Source organism: Anser cygnoides, chromosome 1 (assembly GCF_040182565.1).
Source record: "Anser cygnoides isolate HZ-2024a breed goose chromosome 1, Taihu_goose_T2T_genome, whole genome shotgun sequence".
NCBI classification, from domain to species: domain Eukaryota; kingdom Metazoa; phylum Chordata; class Aves; order Anseriformes; family Anatidae; genus Anser; species Anser cygnoides.
In genome coordinates this window covers 51,582,489-51,595,909 of record NC_089873.1, presented here as the reverse complement: position 1 = coordinate 51,595,909, position 13,421 = coordinate 51,582,489, and the positions used below count along the sequence as shown (strand labels likewise).

At 38.5% G+C, this 13,421-nt stretch overlaps 1 protein-coding gene and 1 long non-coding RNA gene across 6 annotated transcripts in view; one reads left to right on the top strand and one right to left on the bottom strand.

Moving 5' to 3' along the window:
• Positions 1–9,776, bottom strand: part of MGAT4C (MGAT4 family member C) — a 419,195-nt gene extending 409,419 nt beyond the window's left edge. For all 5 annotated transcript variants that reach the window (XM_066995539.1, XM_048061021.2, XM_048061022.2 and 2 more), the window contains exon 1: positions 9,642–9,776. The gene's annotated coding sequence lies outside the window, so the exon portion shown is untranslated. The remainder of the gene's footprint in view (positions 1–9,641) is intronic.
• Positions 9,777–13,251: 3,475 nt separating this feature from the next.
• The window catches only part of LOC106041521 (uncharacterized), a 78,301-nt gene continuing 78,131 nt past the window's right edge, over positions 13,252–13,421 (top strand). Inside the window, exon 1 of the long non-coding RNA XR_010830910.1 lies at positions 13,252–13,330. This is a non-coding gene — a long non-coding RNA (uncharacterized lncRNA). The remainder of the gene's footprint in view (positions 13,331–13,421) is intronic.

The following is a 13,421-nucleotide window of genomic DNA, read 5'->3' as shown; positions in this document are numbered from 1 at the left end:
TGCACTACGCTGCTATCGGTGTGGCATCGCGGGTCATATGAAGAGGCAATGTGGGACGGCTAATGTGTGGTGTCCCTCTTGCCGATCTAATACGCATAATGAAACCGCTTGCCGGCGGAAGACCCAGGGAAACGGGAAGACCAGCGGGAACCGCCGCCCCGCGATGACACAAAAAGCGGCTTTCCCCTCAACAGCGGCGGCAGCTGCGGAGACTCCAACCGAGACGAATCCTTTCACCTCCAACCAGCCACCAGAGGGAGCCTGGGGATTGGACTTGGCAACCGCAGTAAATGTGACTTTGATGGACAATAAGCCTGTTGGGGTGAAAACAGGCGTTATGGGACCTGTAAAAATTAATAATGAGCCTGTTGGAGCACTTCTGATTGGAAGGTCATCGGCGACATTAAATGGGGCTTTAGTGTTAACAGGACTTATTGATAAGGACTTTACTGGGGAGATACAAATTATGGTATCAGCCATGTTCCCTCCGCTACATATACCGAAGGGAACTCGATTGGCTCAATTGGTGCCTTTGCCACACTTGACTGAAAATGTTCCCCCACTACATAATCAACCACGAGGATCGAGAGCGTTTGGATCGACGGGAGGAATGGCGATGTTGACAATAGGATTGAGACAGAATGTGACCTCTCACACAAGGGGGTTCGAAGCTAATAGCAGCTATTGCGGGTACAACGACACCACCAACACCACCATGGGGGCATACGGGAACGAGTCAAGCACATGGCCAAGGCAAACTGCTAAGGCCTTACCACCTGGTATATTCCTGATCTGTGGAGATCGAGCCTGGCAGGGGATTCCAGCAAATGCACACGGTGGGCCGTGCTATTTGGGGCGCCTGACCCTGTTTGCCCCTGATCTACATAGTCAAGAGCTGCGAAACATTACTCGACAATGGAAACGCCGGACGAGACGCAGTCTAAAAACCTTGGGGAGTGACTGTGATGATCAGGTCGAGCTCTGGGGTCCAGCCGAAAGATTCTTTTCGGCGGCACTTGTGCCTGGAGTGGCGGTAGCTCATGCTATGGCTAGTCTTGGGAAACTTGCTTGTTGGGCTGTAAAACAAGCAAATGTGACTACGCAGATACTCACAGAAATGGCCCAGGACCTGGATAGCCTGCGACACGCTGTATTACAGAACAGAGCGGCGATTGATTTTCTGCTGCTGGCACAGGGCCACGGGTGTGAAGAGCTCGAAGGAATGTGCTGTTTTAATCTCTCGGACCATGGCGAATCAATCCATGAGCAGCTGAAATGGCTGAGAGACCACACCAAGAAGATAGTGGTCCAGAATAATTGGCTTGATGAACTGTTTGCAAGTTGGTTTGGGAACATGGGAGGCTGGTTATTGGGTCTAATAAAAGAGGGGCTACGCTTACTGCTAATAATCGCACTAATCATAGTAGCGGCGCGAGTAATATTTAGTTGTCTAACAAAAAGGCTCGAGCAACTAACTAATAAGGTTTTTCTAGCACAAAATAAAAACGGGGGAATTGTTGAGGACTGGCTCGCTGCGCGTAATCATATTGATCTCGTGCAGCTGCAAGATAAGGAAATGGCGGATTACCGCACCCAGCTGGTCTAGAAAAACAAGAGCAAAGGCACGTACGCAAGGCTTGTCTGGGAACTCTTGTGAGAAATCCCAGGCAATTAGAAATAATGATAGTAGAGGGCATACTGCCCTGGGAGTTATAGTTAGATTAGAAAGGGGAACTAGCGGATAGAAGAATGCGGAACTAACAGATAGGGCAGTAGATGACGCTTACCAATAAGGAGCTTGGCTTTTGCAATATGTATGAGCTAATTATCCTGTACACGATAAAAGACAATTGAGCTATCCATTAAAGCTGAAGCATACTTAACACTCATATTGAGCGTTTGTGTCTTCCCTCCGTCGACAACAGGTATGTAACTTTAACTGTTCATCTACTAATATTTACTCAAAATTAATATGAGAACATGCATCCTTGTTACATTTATGTGGCCAGGCAATTTCAAATACAAGTAAGAATTCTGCTCTTGTTCCTGCTATTTATTTCTTCTAATAATGGTAAACAAAGGAAAGTATCCAATGAAATCATATGGATTTGTATGTAATGAAGTTTCACGTGGTATCTTCATACAAAATTATGACGTTTCTGATATGTTATTGATAATTTCATTTGCAAGTAGTAAAGTGAAACATGGAAGCTAGTGATGGCAGAGCAATACTATTAAAATATACAAAGATAAAATATCAACAAAATAAAATTGCATGCAGTTTAAACATTTCTGCCCATGGTGAATACAGAGCTATATGTAAGCTGTATGTAAGATGAAACACTCACACGAGTGTCCTTCAACTTCATCTATGTATGAATTGCCACTTAGAATGAAAATACCTTGTATTCTATGTCCCTCCTCAGAAGGCTGGGTCACTCTACATAAGTAAATGAAACAGCATATAATATCATATATTATTTATTATACTATTTTTGACCAGTACAATAAAAAATAGAATAATCTCATCAGTTCAAACACTCTTCAGTGCAGATACATTTCAAATATATCAGCTGCTTACAGACAATAGGCAGTATTAAGTGTTTAAGTAGTTAATATTTTTTCTTTTTCCATCATTGGCTGCTAAAATAAGGTTAATCTTAATCTTAATAATTAATAATAATAATAATAATAATAATAAAAGGTCAAAAATATTTAGGCAATACAAATCCATATATAGATATATATATGTACATATATACCATGTATATCATTTCCATGCCACTATAGCTTTTTGTCTTTTGTGGTCTGGAAATGTGGTTCACTTAGCTTAAGAATCAAGAGGTACTTTAGACTTGTTGCAAATATTTTGGTTCATACGCTTGATTTCACTTTTAGTAAAGGCAACCTCTTATGAATAAGCTCTCTTCCAATAATAAATTTCTGTATGTATATTTTCCCCCTAAGATATCGCAGTAATTCTTTTCAGTAAAAAGGTAAACAGGCAATGACCCATTTGCAGTTAGTGGCTTCTGATTTAATCCTGCAATTCAATTACATATATTTACCATACATGTGTATATCAGCTTTCTTTCTCACCCAGAATCCCAGAAAACTGAAATATCAAGTCTCCCTTGTCTTATGATCTGACTTGCAAGTACTCATATTTAGGATCTAAAACAGTAAATAATAACTCATTTTCTTCTTAGTGAAGAAATAGTAGAACACATTAAATTTAACTTAGTAGACCATCCAAGGCATTGTCAAGACATTTTTTCAGCATCGTTTTATGGTTGCATACAGCAGCACCTTCAATCTCGCCTCTTCCCTTCCTTCAGTACATTCATTCTATAGTTTGTTTTTCAAGTGCTATAGGATCAAAAATGTTGGCAGAGTTGAAATGATTTCTTATGTTGGCTTCTGCCGAGATAATAATTACAATTTAGATCACTAGGTCTTCATCAGCTGTCACACAATCTCAGTTCTCACTACCACCTTGAAGATCATTCTGAATCTTAAGGGACAAATTGATTGCATACAAACTCCTTGATGTCACAACCACAATAGAGGGGTTTCTGATAGGAATAGCTTACTCCTTCACAGTTCTCCAGCTTTGTATTGTTCCTTTGCACAACGATTCAGATTGCAGTCTTTCTCTGGCTGACATCTGAAGTTAAAAATATTTTGCACAGTTTGGTTTACTATTCAAAAGCTAAAATAACATTTTATTATCCTCCTTCAGTTTCAGTTTAATTAAATATGCTAAATTTGGTGTCTTCTCCATTCATTGAATTACCCTTTCTCACCAATATGCGCATCATTCCTTCCTGCATTTCTTCATCACACTTCCACAAACCAGTTAAGAGTCATTAAGATGAAATAAGATGAAAAAGGTAGAAAAGGCTTAATATTCTGACATAAAATCCTAGTTTTAAACTGTGATGAATTTCAGTGGAAAGAGAAGTAATTTTACAATTTTTTTTTCTAATTACTTTTCCAATTTTTATAGTTTTCTTTTTTTTTCTAATTACTTTTCCAATTTTTATAGTTTTCTTTTTTTTTCTAATTACTTTTCCAATTTTATAGTTTTTTTTTTTTTTTTTTAAAGAGGGGGATGATCTATATGTAAAATCATTACATATAACACATAAAACAGTAGATAATACTTAGGAACACAGAGCCTAGCTCCTGGATCTTACAGGACTAATCAAATTTTTTGTCTACTATAAAAGTTTTCTTGAATGCTGCATTACATCAGTTCCATGTTTAAGAAAAGAAAATCCTGGGACCCCCCAAGAGGTAGCTTAAAAAGTAAAAACAAACAAACAATCAAAAAGCAAAAGAAAACAAAACATCAGTTGTCATGATCTATTTAAGCAATATATTATTTATTTTACTGCATTAGGTAACTCTGCTTAAGAATTATTCTGATTAAGCTGAAAATTAAGATACAGTAGCACACACAATAAAATCTTGGAATCTTGTAAAGCATTGTCCATTTCAAAATTTACTCAGACACTTATCATAGTGTTTAAGAAGAAACCCAAAAGAAAGTCTTAAAAAAAAAATCACTACTGATTATATGAAAGCATATTTTCCCATTTTTATAAAACTGCCCAAGTTTGGGCCCATTTTAACTAGATCGAAGAGATTATAGAACTGGCTCTTAGAAATCCTTTTTTGAGTTACTACCTTGACTATTGTTGCATCTGGACTTCTGATAACAGGGGAAGCTTCAAAGCTCCAAGTGATTTCTGTCTCAGTGTTTGGCTTCCAGGCTGCTTTCTCCAGGGAGGCACACACTGGAGCAATAAAACCTTCTCTGAATGTGAGCAGAGATTGCACTTTTCCTCCACTGACACTTTCTGACAGGAGGCAAGGAGACATACAAAGAGTGAAAGGCAGCTTTAAGGTGAGGTTAAATGTTAGAGCTGATGTAATCTAAAAGTTTACTAGAACAAAAAGGAGGAAATTCCTCCTTCCATCCCATTCCTCCAGCAGCCTCAGTCACCCTGGTCCTTTTCTGATGTGATTCAGGTGTCAGATTAATCAGAAACTTAGCTGACATGATTAAGTTTCTAAAGTATTGGAAAGCTATACATATGTATATATATGTATTTTCCTGCTGGGTTAGCTTTCCATCAGGCTTGTCCTTAGAGTGGTTCAGGGAGGGGGTTGAAAAGCACCAGCACAAAGCAAACTGCTGAAATGCCTATCCAGAAGAGGGAAGTGAGAGGGTAAGGACATAGCACCACAGCTCTTTGGTGTTGGCAAGATGCTAAAGTGGCTTAGTCATTGCATCATACGCATGCATGCCCTCACTTCCTACAAAGAATAATACTGTTCTCCCAAACACATGCCTTCCAGTAATGGGCAGAAGAGGACTGTCTGTCCCAACGTAACCTAAAGTAATCTGAAGAACCTTGTAAACAGAAGGGGGGTGGAGGCGGAGGCACAACAGGCGACTATTTGATTGTAAAATAGGCAAAACTATTATATGATTGGTTGACACAGATTATAGTAAGAAGGAAAATATTGTCTTGAACACAGGACGGAGAGAAGGAGAACTGAATTGACTGCTGAGCAAGGAAGACCAGATACAGGAGTGATGCTTTGGTAGTGTCAAAGTACTAAATACCTTCTTACAAAAAAAAAAATCTGTTAAGTTTATTAATTACTTTTTTTTCATAACTTCACAACACAGATGAGACAGTTTATTAATCCCTTTTAGTCCTAGACAAATAAACAGTTGTAAAATGAACAGTGGTCCCTATATTTCTTAAAAAATATCTTTTATTATAGGTTTATAAAGTCTTATAAAGTAGAACCTCTTAAGTTTGAGCTTCTCTCTGCTTCATACAGCACCAGCAAAGTTCAAACTAACAAACTCAAGTTGAGCAAAAAGGATAACAGGAAATATTGGAGAAAGAAGGCAAAGCTTATAGACAGTTTTTAATGCAAACATGAATAATTATCTACTCAGCTGCTTAAATATAGTGGCTTAAATATGTGTCTATTAACATTTCAGATGTCATGAATAGCTGAACTAAGAGGTTGGAAAATAAAGCACATGACTTATCAGAGGCCTACATCTTTTTGGACTTAGATGTCGTATTGCTCTGCAGGGTAGCCCACTGTTTAAGAAGGTACACCTCAGTTTGAAAATATGCTGAAGATTTTCAACCAAAATAAGAGAGTTTTGCAAGCATGAACTATTTTTTTATGTTCCCTGATTCTTGATGTGCTGTACAGTCAGATGTGATTCTGAGGGGAAACCATCCTTTCATTCTTGCTCTCTCACAATTGCAAAATTATGTGTGAAAACTCTTGCTGTATGTCATTAGTCCTACTTAACTCTTAACAGTACTAACTGTGTACTAACTGATTGTGTTGCAGAGCTAATGGTCTGTGTAAAAACTGTACTTGAAACAAAGGAATAGACTTTACAAATTCTGTAAAGAGTGACAAGGCAGTTCTGGAATCTAAAAAGACATGTAAAGGTAAGAAAAAAAAGAAGAAAAAAAAAGGTCATGGTATATTCTCGTGTTAGAACTCATGTAGATTCTCATGTTACAGTTCTTGCCTGAAAGCATTTATTCTGGTGTAGCAAATTCTTTTGTTATCCAGGCACCCATGCCCTTCTTTCTCTAAGATGTTTTTCCAGTAGTTGCCTGTTAAAGTTCAAAGAACAGATAACATGAAAGAGTCATGTTTCTTCTTTTTCAAAAACTTTAAGTGATGTTACTTACATTCTCTGTGTGGAATTAGGATGGTTACCATAAATTCTATTTACAACACAAGTAAACAAGGGAGGGAAGTAGGTCTCTTTTTTTTTTTTTTTCCCCCCCACCAGATTCTACGTAATATTTGTACCTTCTTGAGGCTTACTCTGGAAGAAGAATAAACTCCAACTGCAAAAATCTAATAAATAAGCACAGGGGAAAACCAAAAGCATTGCAGAAAAAAAGGTCAAAATTAATCTTTTATGATTCGTCTAGCACAAAGCAAAGAAGAAAGGAATGAAATCTAAGAAGCTATCAAGGAAGGAATACAGTCAACACTTCAGTTTACTCAAGCTAAGTAGACCACAGAAGATAAGCTGTAGTGACCAAGGACTGCTGAAAAATGTGAACAAGACAGTGCCATTTGCTGTACTTCAGTAAGTTCCCCAGGGATTTTTTTTTTCTGAAGAAATAAAAGTGGTTTTGCTTTGTTTTGTTTTGTTTGAGAAAATCTTTATCATAGGGAAGAAGAAAAAATAGCACCTTGAAAGAACACCTTGAAAAAATAGCACTTCAGATTTAGCACCTTGAAAAATAAATAAATAAATAAATAAATACATTTGTGCTTGGGTTTTCTTCCTTCACAGATCTCAAATAAAACCCTAAGAAATCAATAGCAACTATTCCAAGTGTTAAGTGGTTTTCATCTGCTTATGCTATACCACATTTTATAAAGTAGTTTTTGACAAAAATGTCCTAAAAACATTTAAGAAGAACTCATGAAGTTCCAGATGCAAATAGTATAATATATGGGCACACCATAGTTCTCTATCAAGAAGGGGTATAGCTGTGACTGCACAGCATACACAGATAAAACACAAAGCCAGCAATGTGAACATAAATATTGAATATAAAGCTATTATTCTTCATTTATTTCCTATGTAATATAACCCTACCATTTTATGTATGCATGCATGTATGTAAGTATTTATTTTGTTTCATCTTACTTTGAAGAAAATATAATCAAATATATTGTTATATTGCTGCTGGTTACTCCCCAGTGCCATGTATTAGAGGCAATTATATTTAATTAGCTACTTCTTAAATGATCCAGCATTTAAAAGGAAATATATAATTGGACCCAAAGAAGACAAAATGGAATAAGTACTGGAAAAGTTAGGTTTTTGTTAAAGCAGACTGTAATAAGAAATGCTCATATCACCTTCTGAGGCTTTGATGCTCAAAAGTGATTGCATAAAATTCCAACACATCCATGACTGCCAGCATTTTAAGCGGGCTCTATATATTTGAACCAGAAGCTTGAGAGATTGGGACAAACAGAGGCAGTGCAAATACTCCATTTAAAAAATAGCTTACTGATAGAAGGAGCCTCTAGGGAAAGTTTAATGAAAACCTCTTTGCCTCAGTCTTTCTGATGTCCATAGCAAAGGAAATACTTTAACAGAGTTCATTGGAAATGGGACAAAATCAACCTTTCTTGTTTTTCTTTTGGCCTTTCCAAGGCTCTGGAGGAAAGAAACTTTCAGGTGTTGCATACATGAGCAACACATATTGACGGATTTTATTATTAATGCTTTGAAAATATTCCCTAAACAGTAGAAGCTAAACACACTAGAAAATGCTCATATCTCAGACTTACCAATTTTAACCTGCTATTGGCCTCTGAAATCTCCTTCTGCCCCTATCTTGTTTACCTATTACTAACATATTGCTTTCTTTTAGCAGTACATAAAAAATATGACAACCATCTGTCACATGCAACGAAACATCCAGTTCAGCATATCCACTGCACTACCAAGTACTCCATACACAAGCTCATACATCGTTTACTTTTGGGAGCATGCAGCAGCACAGCAAGTGCACTGGAGAAGAAGCTACAGGTAGGACATTTTTTTTTTTTTATTTTTTTCTCTCCCAGGACTTTACTCTTGCCTAGCCCTGCATCTATCTTTTTGTGTTCAAATCTCAGAGCATGTACTCAGGTAGGGTGCCAAGTCAGGAATAAATAAAGGCCAGGACTTGAATGTGGCAGTGCTTTTTCCATATCTGCAGCAGCTCCCGCGCTTGGAACTGTTCAGAAATGTCTGTCTGCTTCTGCAGTTTGGAGAGATCTTTCATTTTTAGGTCAGCCTGCCTCACAAGCTGCACTGACAGACATAGAGTAAGATTTCCAGACTAGGAGGCAGATGCTGTACCTCTTATTTAAACACAAAAGTTTAAAAGGCAAGAAATTGCCTTACATATTTTATTTTAAAACACACACACACACACACACAATTTTGGTATATAATCCTTGTGCTTTACTGAGAGGCTTCTGGAGTCTGGCAGCACAGATGCAACAACAGGCTTCTGTTGCATATCTCACATTGGAGATTTTGAGAATTAAATATCCTGTTTCCCCATGCGAAAGGGTAGAATATCACAGCAAACAAGAAAATATCTAGCTCCATAATTAATTTTTCATACTTTAAGGGAAGTTCTGTCCTTACCCCCATTTGGAAAATATTTTGAGATAAATACTTACCCATAACAAATATGAGAATTATGATTTTGCTTTTCATTATTCATTACTTCAGAAAAAAAATAACATTCTCTGGCCAGTTACTATTAAGTTGTGGCAATATTTTATGCAGTACAATGGATTTTTGCTTTTTTTGTTGAAAGGTTGGGGTTATTATTTGCCTGGGGGGTTGCTGACAAAGCACTTGGCAGCAGGTACAAAACATCTATGGTAAGTATATCAGAGTATTTTACCAGCAAATATGCTGCAATAAAGTGCTATCATTCAATCCATACAGATTACTTAGTTAACATTTCTTAATGTACCTGGATTACTAGTTCATTATATCACTACCTGATAAATAGCGTGGGTAATGAATTGAGAGAGTAACTACATACCTTCAGGAAGAACCTGCCCGATAACAATAATCCATTAGAAAAACTGGCAGTATCCTCTGATCTATTGCCCGCAAAGCTATGACTTGATGGAGAGTTTCATTCCCTCTGCTCAGCACTCCAGAAGAAAATCAGCACAATTTAAATATTTCTCAGGATGTGACAGCTCTCTAGGTCCCTGGTTACATTCTGTTCCCAGGGGTTGACAATCTGGTGTTCCAGTGTGCACAGAGCAGTGAAGATGAATTGAAAAAGCTTGAGATAAATTAGGGATGGCTAAGTTAAAATTGTCTCTGCTCCCGAGTCTCTCATCTGCAGTCTGCAAGCCTATTTTGCTGTGAAAAAGCTAGATGGCAGGCTGCCTCAGTGAGTTCTTCTTAAGCGACAGGGAGCATTTTCAATGAAGAAAAATTCTCCCATTATCTTAGCTAATGTGACTGCAGCTAAATCTAGTCTTTAAAGTGTCTACTAGCATGAAATTCATTCCCACTGTTGCATTCTTTCAAGATACAGGTAAAAAAAATACATAAATAAAATGAAGAAAAAAAAAAGGAAAAAAGAAAAAATGAGAAAAAATGGGACCACCCTAGATATTTGTATCTGAAAGAAATATTCAAACTTTTTCAGCTGACAAGTGGTAGCATGATTTTTGATATAGCTGTGTCCAGTAATCTAAGTAGGGGAAATTTTCACTGTTTCACAAACTTCCTTGGCTTATATTCAAATTATCCTTCTGCTAACTATCCTTTCGGTTTGGCTTTTAATGGTTATCTATATATTTCTTCACAAATATCTTCTCTTTGAATGTTCCAGGAGAGGAAGTGGCAGTATTTACCCATAGTTGGCACAAAATGAAATGACAGCTAAAATTCTGGACAATTGATATGTTTAGCTGTAGACAGTGAACCAAAAAGACATTTGATTGATGTTTTGCCATGCCACCAAAAATGTTTGTTAAAAAAAAAAAAATTGTAACAGGTTGTTGATTTTTAATTATAAACCACTTCTCTGATTGCACCACCTTGCCAGAAAAATAGAGCTGAAGTTTCCCAGACATCAGTTCAGTGCCAAAGTTGTTGGAAAAGTCACTAATTTTAAGCTGTTATGTAAATTTTATTACATAGATAGCTCAAGCACAGGAGGTTAACATTACACATAGCAGATGAAGTTTAATATAAAGTTTTATCCCTTGAACATTGGATACAGTTTAAAAAAAAAAAAAAAGAAAAAAAAAAAGGAATAATTTCAGAGAGCTGAGCTAAGTCATGCTCCTTAGTAAACAGGCATTTCTGCAAACTTTTTTTTCCGTTTCAACTAAACTAGTTTTCTGAAGTCCTAGGTACCTTACAACAATAACTTTTTCAGATTTGAATGCGGCAGGTTCCTACCCTAAACAGTAAACAAATAGAGATGTAACTGAATAATTGTGAATATAGTCTTAGCTCTAGAGCATCCTGAGAAAAATAAATAAATATAACACCAAGAGACAGATGTAGATTGTGCTTTCCATCAAACAGGCATAAAGAGACTCTGGAAATCTTTGGGGCATGACTGCTGAGGTTTGTTTTGTTTGTTTGTTTTTGCCCTCATAGAGGGGTAAAACATGCACACACATTAACAGAGATCCACCAGCTGAAGTGAAAAGGAATGGTCAACAACAGCTAATTTCTTTGGGGATTGTGTCACCAGCCTCACAGAGTCTCCGTGTTCCATGCTGAAGTCATTACATTCAGCCTAATTCTTTTAAGCAGCACATCCTTCAGCCTTTGTCCCAACAAACCAGATCTTGGATCTTATACAAACTGTCGACGAGACTCAATTCTTCAGTAAATACAATACATGTAAATAACATTTCTTTCTAGAGGGATTAAAAATGTATTGGTTTCCCAAGCTGCCTTGCTTCAGGTTTATTTCTGGTGCTGTGACACTTACACTTCTGAATTCTGTGTGGGCCTGTGCTGTACACCTAGTCATTAATGTTTGATATAATTCTTCAGAAAATATGGGTAGCTATATGAATTTTGATCGGCTGATTTTAACCTTCATAAATAATCAATTTAATTAAATCTTCAAAGGCATGTAAAACAGTTTATTTTACAAAGTTATTTTACTAATCACAGAATCATAGAGTGTTTGAGGTTGGAAGGGACCTCTGGGAACATGCAGTCCCACCCCCCTGCCAAATAGGGTCACCTAGAGTTGTGCAGAGGGTCACCTACATTGTGCAGTATGGCATCCAGGAGGGTTTTGAATATCTCCAGAGAAGGAGACTCACTCCACAACCTCTCTGGACAACCTGTTCAAGTGCTCTGCCACCCTCACAGTAAAGAAGTGTTTTTTTGAAACTCAGATGGAAATTCCTGTGTTTCAGTTTGTGCCTGTTGCCTTTTGTCCTGTCATTGGGTGCCACTGAAGAGTCTGGCCCCATCCTCTTGACACCCTCCATGCAGATATTCATGCACACTGATAAGATCTCCTCACAGCCTTCTCTTTTCCAGGCTAAACAGGCCCAGTTCTTTCAGCTTGTCCTCATACAGCACGTGCTCCAGTCCTCTAATCATTTTTGTAGCTCTCCACTGCACTCGCTCCAGTAGTTCTATGCCCCTCTTGTACTGGGGAGCCCAGAACTGCACACAGTACTCCAGGTGTGGCCTCACCAGGGCTGAGTAGAGGGGGAAGGATCAGCTCCCTTGATCTGCTGGCAACACTCTTCCGAATGCAGTGCAGGATTCCATTGGCCTTCTTGGCCCCAAGGGCACATTGCTGGCTCATGGTCAGCCTGCAGTCCACCAGGACTCCCAGGTCCCTCTCTGCAGAGCTGCACTCCATCAGGTAGGCCTGCAGCTTGTACTAGTGCTTGGGGTTATTCCTCCCTAGGTTCAGGACCCTGCACTTGCCTTTGTTGAACTTCATGAGATTTTTTACCATCCAACTCTCCATCCTGTCCAGGTCCCTCTGAATGGCAGCACAGCCCTCTGGGGTATCAGCATCTCCTCTGAGCTTTGTGCTGTCAGCAAACTTGTGGAGTGTGCACTCTATTCCATCATCTGGGTCATTGATGAGTAAGCTGAACAAGACTGGACCCAGTACTGAGCCCTGGGGGACACCATTAGCTACAGGCCTCCAACTTGACTGTGTGACACTGAGCACAACCCTCTGAGCTCTGCCATCCAGCCAATTCTCAGTCCACCTCACTGTCCACTCATCTATCCCACATTTCCTGAGTGTGTCATTTAGAAAAAAAGATTCATGGTCCTGAGTGTGTCATTTAGAAAAAAAGATTCATGGTTACTGAGAGAAAAAGTGTTCCACTTCAGTTACGATTCTTATGTCAAACTTTTTCATTTGTTTTTATTTTCAAGTGTTCCCAGCCGGTTGAGGAAGGTGATCCCTTTCCTGGGATCACCTTCAGCCCTGGTGAGGTCACACCTGGAATATTTTGTCCAATTCTCGTCTCCCCAGTGCAAGAGAGAAATGGAGCTACCTCTGAGAGTCCAGTGAAGGACCACAGAAATGATTAGAGGACTGAGAGAGCTGGGCCTGTTCATCCTGGAGAAGAGAAAGCTCAGGGGAGATCTTATCAGTATGTATAAATACCTGAAGTGTGGGTGCAAAGAAGACGGGACCAGGCTCTTTTCAGTGGTGCCCAGTGACAGGATAAGATGCAACAGGCACAAAATAAAATGCTGGAGGTAAAGAACTTCTTTACTGTGAGGGTGACTGAGCACTGGAAAAGGTTGCCCAGAGAGGCTGTGGAGTCTCCTTCCTTGGAGATCTTCAAAA